At 43.2% G+C, this 8,700-nt stretch overlaps 1 protein-coding gene and 1 long non-coding RNA gene across 2 annotated transcripts in view; one reads left to right on the top strand and one right to left on the bottom strand.

Annotated features, from left to right (window-relative positions):
- Positions 1–8,700, bottom strand: part of LOC115233282 — a 197,378-nt gene that overhangs the window by 107,354 nt on the left and 81,324 nt on the right. The gene's annotated exons all lie outside the window — the stretch shown is intronic.
- Positions 1–8,700, top strand: part of LOC115233281 (netrin receptor UNC5C-like) — a 55,739-nt gene that overhangs the window by 20,296 nt on the left and 26,743 nt on the right. The window lies entirely within an intron of this gene.

The raw sequence follows: 8,700 nt of genomic DNA, 5'->3' as shown, positions 1-8,700 counted from the left end.
GTCGTGTAGCGAAATTTTTTTGTACGGCGTCAACCGAGGAAATGTGTCCCGATAACATATATAAAATAGTGCTTTCAGTCAAAACGTGCGCAGAATAATATAAAATGCATAAATATCTCATGAGAATAATATCTTAAATAATTTCACAAAACTGCGAAATAAAATAATAGAATTTGATTATTATGTGTTACGATATTTTGTCGCAATTTCAACATCAATTCAATTAAAAAGTTAACATAAAAAAAAAATTTCTTTGAAAAAATTCAAAGTATCATATATTTTTAAGCATAATTGTTTTTTAAACGTTTCCTTTAAATGTAATTTAAATGCTTAAACGCTGGCTGTCTCTCGCGACATTTCAGACGTCTAATCGAGATAATTCATTATGTATCCTCTCGGGCGACTACGAATATTTTCGATTCATTCCGGTGACTGCACATTTTCAAAAGCCCGCTAGGGACCAAATCGAAAGATGAACGTTAGCATTTAACCCCTGCATTCCCGCTGGGCTACATCCACATACAGTCCAAAAGTCTCCGGGAGCCTATTAAAAACTCGCGGCGTGTCATAAACTCATGCTCGTCAACCCAAGTTTCCTTCCCTCGCCTTTATTCGGCTTCCTCCGAAATACCGGTTGTTACCAAACGCGACTCGATGATCGCTTTCCGATATCAACTACCGGATTTGCGCGAAACGACTATAATCTTCGACCCCGCTGCTCATCTGGCAGGTTAAAGTACGCTGATATTACAGGTCTGCGCATCAAATGAATGAAGTCGCTGGAAAAATTATACGAGCGGCATTAACTCGAGATATACGTTATTACTTGTTGCTTCATCGGAGCTATGTTTATATACCTCCTTTACGCCGCCGGTGTAAAACTTGACCGAAAAACAAAATATGCGAAACATTTTAAAACATTTTCGAATTATCTTAAATCCACTTTTTTTCTCAGCTTTACTAGATAAATTGAAATACGTGCGAAATAAACTGCACGCGTAAATAAAATACCGTCCAACACGATAAATAGCTCTCGGGTGATCGGTAAATCTACAGAGACTGCGCGCGAAGAGAAAGAGAGAGAGAGAGAATACGCGTAATCATAAAGTATCCTCCCGTATGCACCATCGAATAAAGATTTACAAGTACTCGGGGGCACTTACTAGGATTACGTGTACAGGAGCACGTTCTTCGATACGACTTAATGGCAGCAGTAAGTTGTCGGCGATTTACGTCGCATATATGCCTGCATCTTTTATCCACGCTTTAAAATTTCGTTCTGTTGCCGCTACCTATCCCATATCTACTCGTAAATACACGAAATGTGTGCATCGGAGGGAAGTTTTCCGAAGATCTACAGATTACATGCGATTCTCAATAATACATCGCTATTACTACGTTGCTACATTGGCTAGATCGTTGATGGTGATTTGCACAACGATCGATTCAATCACGGTCTTTTCGACGGTATCCTGGTAGAAACGATGTTATCACAATACGTTTGCGCGCTTATAACGAGGAAAACGACGCTGTGAGCACGGCATTATCCCCAACAAATCGGTAACATTATGCTTCCAACTATTTACGGCATTTATTGGCTGCGAATCGTTAGTCGTGACACTCACGACCTCACAATCGCTCGTAAAGATCGCGTCTTCGTGGCATGAATAAATCTCTCGGAATGGAAAACGCTCGATACAACACAAGCGCACTCGTTCACCGAGCGAGCGCCGTTAATTAATAATATCGCGCTATCTCTTTAAACTGCGACGGTAGAATGTATTAATCATATTAATGGCACCATGCATTAATAATTACCGCTTTGTTCCACTTCGCGCCCGTCATGCTCGTTGAAACAATTTCGCGTATCATTCACAGTAAAATGTTAACTAATTACACGGTCATAAATTTCGCGATAATAAACGCGAAAAAAAATATTAAATAGATGATAGAATGCTTCTCGCGATTACTATCCTATCGCGAAAATTTATACGCGACCAGGGCTAAATCTGTGGATCGATAAATGCGATTTTGTATAACTCAACGATGTATGATTCCATCGTTATAAATAACTTCGGAACGCGATAGCAACGCGATTTCAGAACGATTACAAGAACAGATCCGGCCGTTGACTAAACATTTCGACCGACTACGTTGGTGGTACTTGGCGATTGAAAGGAGAAGGGACCTTATTTGACTTCGTCGGAGACGTTATTAACGACTAACTGGCCCGCTCACAGTCGCATAATGATCGCTACAACGCGGACTCGTGTACCGCGCAGAAAAGGGCCCTCAAAAATAATGAAGCGGAGCGAGGCGCCTTATGCCAATGGGTCCCTTTATTATTTCTGCTTTTACCGCGTTCGTCGCTTTCTGTAAATACACTGAGCGTGACACGCGCGCTTCTTTGAATGTTGCTGTCACCGACAGTTTGCCTCTCAACCAACATTGCCTTCTTCATCCGCGCCGGTTCCGTATCGCCGCGCTTTCAACTTCCGCTCTTTCTCGTGTAACAAAAAATAATTATAAACGAAACAAGTTTGCGCTTTTTACAAGATGCTTTTGGTGATTTTGTGTTCTCATATACAAAATATATATATGAAGGTATTTAATTTAAATTATTAAAACACTTTTTCACAGAAAAAGAACTCAACAAATCTTAATGAAAAATAAACACCGTGTATAAAATAGCATGAATGTTTTATGCATGAGATATATAAAAATACTAGTTCCATTTTATCTGCTTTTCAATCTTAATAGTGAATTAATTAATAATCAAATAACATTTTTTGCAATTTTTTTAACGATGATTTAAAATATCGACCGTTGCATTTTCAATATCAATCCATAAAAAAGCTCATTCCCGTTTTCCTTGTTTCCTCCGTGCAATTTCAGCTTCATCGCGCGCATCATAATGCGTTCGCTGAAATTCTCCCCTTCCACTCCCTCCATCACATGAATAAAAATATCATGTCGGGATATTCTGGAGTGAAACTATTACGCGAAACCTACACTCTCGAATTTCTACGGGATCCGTGTAAAGGCCAGCGGTCGGCCCGATACATACTCCCGGCACAAGTTAATACGCCATTCACACGCGATATTATTCGCGGAAGGGTACACATTCGTGCGCATTGGTCACGTTCGTGTCGGGGCCGACGATTTTATGCCGACGTCTATCATTTTACGTCGCCGCCGCCGGCGTCTTCGTCGAGTGTTTCTCACCCCCGGCGCGCGCGTTTTCCCGACTTCCGTTCGCGCCTGTACGTACGATGATACGCCATACGTGTCCGGTCAAGGAGTTCGTCGCGCGGACGCTCCGTCGAGGAAGACAGGAAACTCCCTGCGTACGTGCTACGAGTGCGTGAGCCGGCCAGCAACCAATGACTGCTCATGGGCATCGCCGATCCCATGATACCCCGCGCTTTCCGTGCTTCGACCATTAAAAACTCGGTATGGTTTCGGCCTCGTCCTTCGTTATCGTACCGTCAGGATCAATGAAGCCTGGGCCGCCACGCAGAACGGCATGATGTATCGCGGTCTCGATCAGCTCGCAGGAAACAGCGTTGTTGCATCGGCTCGAGAAGAGAACTGCGTCATCGAGAAGGGCCCACCTGGCACGCGCAGGGGCCCATCTGCGGCGTCCGATCCATTCGGGGCCTCCGTGAGAACACGAGGTGCCTACCTGCCTCGAAGGGGCGCACAAAAGGAACCAGAGGGCCCGGTGTCCCTTTGCGAAAAATATATTCACGCGTCGACGAATTTCTGCGGTGGCGAAACGTGATCGTGTCTTCGAGACCGCGCCGGCCGATCGATCGCGCGATCGATCTTTAAGGGTCCACTGGCTCAATATGGCTTAATCTGATCGAGGAACATGGCCGATACAAATCGCGAAATTCGATGAAGATGCTGATTGAACGGCAGATGTTACCCACTCTAAGATTATTTGATTGATCGATAACGGTGTGTCGAGCGATGTTCTTTAAAGAATTAATGTATGAACGGGAAGTACACGAGATGAAGATAATAAAAAAGCGAGTAATTTCGTTTCATTCGAATCAAATCTGCGCGAAATGCTTTTATATATTTCCCGAATATAATAGTGCGATAAAACGACATGAACAAAATGCTGAAATAAAAATGCATTTTAACGACAGTTATATCACATATGTGAAATTTTACGTAGCTCAGAATCTTCAGACGAAGGCATTGAGTTTCTATCAATTATTTTACAATAAAGATTACACGAAAGTCGTCAGAAAAGTCACGCACAATGCGTAAAGCACGCAACATCCGTCGTAAACAGCATCGCGCTTTTACCAATTTTTATTACACTAGGATTTCTTATCGATGCGAATAAAATCGGAAAATTTTACAGAGGCCAGGAAGCCCTCCATCGTTTTTTACGTCATAATATCCGAAGGCGCCGAACGCCTGAAAAATCTTGGCGCGCGCGAAAGGAGCATCCTTCTCGTTTACGTCCGCTGATATGTGCGGCCGAGGAGAGCTGCGTCCTCGTTTTCTCGTATAGCGGCTTTCCTCATATATCGTGCGCATAGCTCCAGCGCGATACTGAAAGATATCTCGCCCGAGGCGCTCATAGTCGCACATTGTACTTTATATTCATGCAAAAACGTCAAATAACTTCCAGGCACGGTGTTTGCCTCGTCGACCAAAAGCCAGGCGCGGAAAAGCGACGTTTGATCCTTCATCCAAAGTCCGGGGAAACTTGCGTTGCCAGTACCTATCGTCGACGTACGCGGGCGCGAACCGCGTCTTCACGATATATGTATTTTCAGCCCGTTCTATCCTTCTCGGCGTTCCTGTTTGCGAGATGACTACGCGCCAAAGAGCTACGTATAGCCACGTTACGCAGCTGTAGCGCTCTGTGCGCGTGCGATGAAACGATCAAAGAGCAAAGGGAAGGGTGTATTTCGGTGTTTGGTCGAGCGAGCAGAGCTGAAGCAACGCGACGACAGAGAAGAATTTCTCCTCCCCCTTTCGTCGTGGCAATGCCCGATTTTCGAAATGCCCTTGAAAGGAGTGCGCGGACTGCCAAGGGTAGATCGGGAAACTCTTTAGCCGCGGTCGGGATCCTTTGATCCGCTCCGTGTTGAAAGTTGCCAAAGATCCTTTTGTGTCGGATGCCCGGAGTCGTGACACTGTTACTTCTCCCGCGCTCGATCCCGCTCGCGCGCAAAGTAATCGCAACAGTTCATGAATACCGCGACGCTTGATTTTACGGATTGCACTCTTTTAAACCCCTCCCGCGAAGCCCTTTGATCTCCCGAGTTATTACGTTTACTTTACGTTGGAAGCCGAAGCACGCGCCGCGCCAAAGTTTTACTGGAATACGCGGGGCTGAGAGCGCGAGATAAATATCCTTGATACTCACGAACAGATAACTTGTGTTGCGCACCGCGATCTCTTGCTTAAAAGGTCTCATTGTGAATTACGAATTGAAATCCCCTCGTGTAATAAGCGCGGAGAAATAATCTTTCTTATACGTGATCCGATAATATCGCAAAAATGAAGAGGTCAGTGACTACGTTAGTGAAATATCGAGACCGCAAAAAAAGAAGCGATGAGTTATTCCTACAAACCGCAAGCAATAAGATTCATCCCGTTACAGACCATTAATAACCGCTAGACATCGATAACCACATCAGCACATCTTTGAACACCTGCAAATATCTCTCTCCTAACAATACAATTGCTTTTAAAACCGCTGAAACACGGTGCGACTCAAAGAAGCGCATAAATGGAATCCCTTTGCCGCAGGTAGTCACGAATTTGTATACGTCCCACAAAGTCGCAAGTTTCCACTCCCAAGTCAAGTCGGACCTCGCTCTCGACTCGCTTCTCTTTTTCCTCTCAGACAAGAACGATACCGTGTATTTATATAAGAGAAAAAAAAACGTAGACGATACGATAACATCGATCTGATGAAACTAAAAAACCGCGATAATCTATCTTTGATTGAGGAGGATTCAGATCTTATGTGGATAAGACGCGCGACCCGATCGAGTTTGTGTGACTAGACGCATCTGCCCATTGGCTAAATAACAGCCAGCGAGGGAAGAAGGACCGGTATCTGGAGGAATCTACGCGCACGTCGAGAGAAAAAGAGAGAGAGAGAAGATGACGTATATAAGCACGTGGGAAAGAGACAGAGGGCACGGCTAAGGAAAAGAAAGGCGATACGTGCGGTCTATAAAGACGCTGCGCGAACCCACATCCCCGCGGCCGTTGCGCCGCGGGGGAGGTTGACATGTTTATTTCGCTCCGTAATCTTCTCGGATTATGTTACGGAGGAGTGAACGAGAGAGAGAGAGAGAGAGAAAGGGAGAGAGAGACGAACGGACGCAAAGTGGAGAGAAACGAACCGGAGGAACAGTCGGCCTTCGGCGAGAGAAGTTCTGGACGATATTCGTAGCTCGATGTGTGTTCTGAGGGAATCTCTTGCGGTTTTCGGTACATCCTTGAGGAATGTTCGCGTGGTTCTCGGGGATTAGTTTCCTACATTTGTGATATTCTGCGGCTACCACTTCGTGATATACGCGACACGCATCGATGCGTTGCGTATTTTTGCGAAATGCAGCCGGATGCGATCGATGAAAAGAATTATTTCTATCATTTACATCTCCGTGCAAATGAAAAATATAAAAACTGAGAATCGCGTAGAGACATATTCTAATATTTTAGGACGGTTATAACTGAATAAGAATCTGTTCATTCAATTATCAGGAATTAAGACGTTGAAATTTATGTCTGACATTTCTAATCCGGCAGGATTATCGTCATTTATCTCTCGGCGGTGAATATTAAACTATTGAGAGCGCCTGACTCTTCCAACTGAAATTTATATATATAACCGCATTTATATTTATCTGACTCGATTTTTTCCACAACATAACGTCGCTCGCATCCATCGAAAATTCCTCGAAAGTGTGATCGTATATTATACGCATACATTTCCTGATCCTCCTCTGAAAGGCGACCGCATCGAGAACCGGTAGCTGTATCCTTTTGACTAGGGTCCAGTTTGGTAGTCGCCCTACCTGTTGTCATACGATATTCAAGATGCATCATTTAAGCCGCTCTTGTATCGCGCTCGCCTTCTAGTTGTTACGAAAAAGAGTATCATCTTCGCTCGCTTTAGTCGCAAACGCCGACGTTGCGACGATATTGCACCAGAGAAGAGATGCCGGTGGTTTACCTCTAGGCATGTTCGACAAAAGAAAGAAAAAATTGTAGCCAGGCTTTTCTCCGGTCGGCTTTTCCAACCAAACGGAGCCCAGGACAAGAGGATTCGTGCCAACTGCAGTGTAAAATGCCATGTGGCAGTCACGCATAGCGCAACGCTGTCGAGTGTTTTAAATCTTTGAATGGATAATACCGAACACGTTTATATAAATTGAATTCTCATCCCATAGGATTAGGGCGAACTCGAGATGAGAAATCTGTGTATAGCTCAGCGATATACGCGCTCATAATGCGCATATTGCACGGGTCGTCGTTGCATCGATTATTCCGCGTCATGAATCTTCGAGAGCATTTTCGGCCTGCATACCCGTGTACATGGCTCGCAGCGGTATATGCACTAGTTTCATCGATTTTCCGAAAGCTGTTGTTGATCGAAAACATGAAAAGCGATATTGAAGAGATTCAATCTCGTTGGAATAAAAAAAAACATTCGCTCGCATTAAGAATTTACTGTAAAAAAAAACTAACTCAAATTTCAGACAAAATGTCTGCAGCTTTTTTGCAGACACACTGTCTGAATTTTCAGAAAAATGATTCTGATAATTAAGACAGATTGTTTGATATTTCTTCAGACATCTAGATCTCAAAATTCAGACAAAAATGTTTGAATTTAAAAAAATTTTTTACTATATTTGTTATACAAAATTATACATATTTTTACATGAAAAAGTTACCGCATTGAAATAATGTACAAATATCTTACTGTGTTAAAAATAATATTGCAATCCGATTAACTTGATTATTTCGCACGGTATCGTTTTAAATGGAGGGTAAATTATGTTATCGTGATTTTATATCCGGGGAACAAAAGCTCGTATCGTGAATACGGAACTTAAAAAGGCGGCTCGCTGTTTCTTTTTTTTCACAGCAAGCTAAATTTCACCTTATTCCATTACACGTTTGCTCACGAGAAAAAGTTTGCTGTACAATAGCGCTTACGGATATAATCGAGCATCTAGCGAAAGACCTTGACGAACGACATTGATAAACAATCCCTTAGTTGCGTTTCAACTAACCGACTCGTAGGATCGTATAACAGCTTGGTACTAACAAGCTTTGCATATACGCACGCCAGATGTATGTTCGCGTTCGTAAGTTTCTACGCGAATTTTGTTGCATGATATGCACACATCGCGTGGATTTTAAGCATCTCGCTGGGAGTTTAAAGTATCGATCGATAAGCGAGGGTAATTCTCGCGTAACATTCGAGGTGTAATGCCCTACGAACAGCGATGTTATTTAAGCATAAATGTAGATTAATACGCGCGAAGAAATATACGTTACTAAAATCTTGTTGCAAAGCGATGCGTTTCGCAGACAATATATTTTATTTAAAGATAAACTCCATGAAATCTCTTTACGCGAAGTTGACTCATGCCAGGCTTTAAATGCATCGAGTGTTTTAAATTTTGAATTCAAAAACATATATATAAA

This window comes from Formica exsecta, unplaced genomic scaffold (assembly GCF_003651465.1).
Source record: "Formica exsecta isolate Colony F162 unplaced genomic scaffold, ASM365146v1 scaffold17, whole genome shotgun sequence".
In the NCBI taxonomy this organism is placed as follows: Eukaryota; Metazoa; Arthropoda; class Insecta; order Hymenoptera; family Formicidae; genus Formica; species Formica exsecta.
Note: the sequence above shows the minus strand (reverse complement) of the source record. Positions and strands in the feature narration are given on the sequence as shown.